Source organism: Palaemon carinicauda, chromosome 41, assembly GCF_036898095.1.
Source record: "Palaemon carinicauda isolate YSFRI2023 chromosome 41, ASM3689809v2, whole genome shotgun sequence".
NCBI lineage: Eukaryota > Metazoa > Arthropoda > Malacostraca > Decapoda > Palaemonidae > Palaemon > Palaemon carinicauda.
Genome location: NC_090765.1, coordinates 14,784,564 through 14,787,565, shown reverse-complemented (window position 1 = coordinate 14,787,565; position 3,002 = coordinate 14,784,564).

The following is a 3,002-nucleotide window of genomic DNA, read 5'->3' as shown; positions in this document are numbered from 1 at the left end:
GTGCTTCAAAAATAATTCGTGTAGGTCGTTTTTATTTTCAGTTGAGTCCTAACATTGTTAATATATGTTCAAATAGATTTCGAGCAAGTTACAGCTATTACAGAAAAAAAAAAAGAAAAAAAAAAAGGCCAAGATGTGCAATGCCTTGTATAACCAAAAGGGGTAAAAACAAAATAAAAAAAATAAGTCACCTTCAGTGACATTAAATAAAAACTATCAACACTGCATCCGGCTCCGTAAAGAGAGGAGAGAGAGAGAGAGAGAGAGAGAGAGAGAGAGAGAGAGAGAGAGAGAGAAGAGAGAGAGAGAGAGAGAGAGAGAGAGAGAGAGAGAGAGAAGAGAGAGAGAGAGAGAGAGAGAGAGAGAGAGAGAGAGAGAGAGAGAGAGAGAGAAATAGCATTTTTTCGTCCCACTGTTATTGCTAGTTTTAACTCTTCTCACCATCATACATTTCTCTTTAAAATACCACAAAGAAAACAAGCACAACTGTTCTATTATAAATATAAATTGTAATACCGTATTTTTCCCTTATTTGTTCATAGTTCAGTAATCTCCCGATCAATTTTTAAACGAAACTTGATCTTATACATGCAAAAACTTTTCGATATTAATAACTTCGTTTTCTTCACTTTTTCCACATCAATTATTCAGCACCTCTTTGGTCCTCTTCTCCTTCTTCCTAAAAAAAAACTTACGAGCAATGCATATTTTTCAATAAACGTCTCCATTCCTTCTACTGTATATAACAATCATTTTGAACCATTCTAATGCATTCTTTCTCCTATGCTAGCCTTCACATTACCTCAAAATGAGAATCTTGCTTCCTTACTTGTTTCACCTATTTTTATACTATCTTTCATCAAACCATCATTCACTACAATGTTTTCCGATGGCAGGAAAGGATTAGAAATGAAACTATAAGAAACTGCTTGAATGCCAAATATGATGAGATCATGGTGAGGGGTAGTTTGATATGGTTTGGGCATACTCTTTCCGCTCCTAAAGAGATATTAGTTCACCAAACTTTTAACTGCGCTCCACAAGGCACTAAAAGAGTTAGAAGGCCCAGGCCTACATGGCTGAGGCCTATGAATCGTGAAGTAGGAGATGCTGAATGGAGAAGTATTGATTTATAAGCTCAAGATGGCGACGACAAGCGAAATCTAACGGAGGCCTTTTGCGTCAATAGACGTAGGAGATGATTATCATCATCATAACTAGCTCAGCTATAATCTCACCTGGAAAAGCAGGATGTTAGAAGCCCAAAGACTCCAACAAGGAAAATAGCCCAGTGAGGAAATATGGATGCAGAGAGTAGTATGCCTGAGTGTACCTTCAAGAAGGAAACCTCTAACCCACGTAAATGGAAGACCATGGTACAGAGGATATGTCGCTACCAAGGCCATATTGGCCTTGGTCGCTACCCAAGAAGCGCATGAACAATGTGCGTGCGTGCGCAGATTGCCCGGACCTTTTGTCCAGGCAGGGGTTTGACTTTGGAGTGTCCTCCTAGAAGAGCTGCTAACCATTGCCAAAGTCTTTTCTACCATTACTAAGTGGAAATTAGCCACTGAAAAAATACGGTGCAATATTTAAACCCTTAAAAGAAGAATTTTTCATTTATCTTAGTGATGTCAGGTGTAGAAATGCTCTTCTTCATATCAGGTTTCCTGTAACTTTCTCAATCAAAATCCTACCATACAATTCCCCTGGTATAATCTTGGCACAAAGTATTGCTAGATGACAATTCTTGTAATTAACTCTGTCATCTGAACATTGAATAAAGGATCCTTTATACCTCTCCTTTATTCACTAGGAACCTTTACCCCACGCCGATGTAAATTACACACCATAGCCTGCATCAAGTTTTAAATGAATACTACCCTTTGCGTCTTTCATTTCTTAAAACACTTGAGATAGTGTGTCAAAGTGAAATATAACCGTGGACACGTGGTGTTCAATGCCAAGAAACTTCCGAAACACCAATCGGCAGAAAATCTGGGCCCAATTGCCTTCCTTGAATATTCAATGTCACTTACACTACCATTTTCAGAATTACAAAAGTCCTCTACCCTCTTGCATCACCCAAATATTCCTCTCTGTGACACTCAAAAACTGAAAACAATAATCTTCAAGACAAAATTCCCTTCAGATAGCATCTTGTCATGTGAACCAGTGATTAAGATAGCTGCTAAATGAACTTCCTTCCATGGATTTTCCAACCAACCCTAAACTACTCATTTGAATTCATCCTAGAACTTTCTTTCCCACTCTCCTATTGAGTATTTGAACAATGTTCTTATATGACTAATCGCGGTCTTCTCATGCAAATAAAACCCAATCTTCGTATCTCCTTCACTAATTCTTTCTTCATATAATCCTTTACACACATGTATATCCTGTGGATTCATTCTAACTGTCATTCCTGATTTTCAACAACACATTATATACTGTGCAATACGTGTTTCATACACGCTCATACAATGTAATGCGAATGCTTTTTGTATCACTCGCTCTCTCCCACACTGATAATAGAACAACCTGGTTAAGCTTGCCATCGCATGTTTTAGTTTGTTTGATTTTTTTTTTTTTTTACATTCTTGCTCTCACCTGCTTGTTTATACGCTTGTTATCTGTTGAATAAATTTTACTTGCATTCATCTCGCCTCTCTGGTAGCACCGAGCAATCACATTCACACATTAAGAAACATTCAGCATTACATTGTATAAGCGTGTTTTAAACACGTGCGGTACAATAGTCTTTCCACACTAATGTCCCTCTTATCAAACCATTTTCATCCAACATTCCTAACTTTTATTCACACTTCCTTATAATTAAACTCCTCTTAACTACGTTTATGGCCGCAACATCTCTCCAACTTAATCTCCTATAATTTTCTATCTCAGCTTTGATCAATTACCTTAAATCACTTCATACATCTATCCCAAAGGGCTTTTGGAATGATCTTGCCAATTCCATGCTTTCCATCCCCATTCCGACC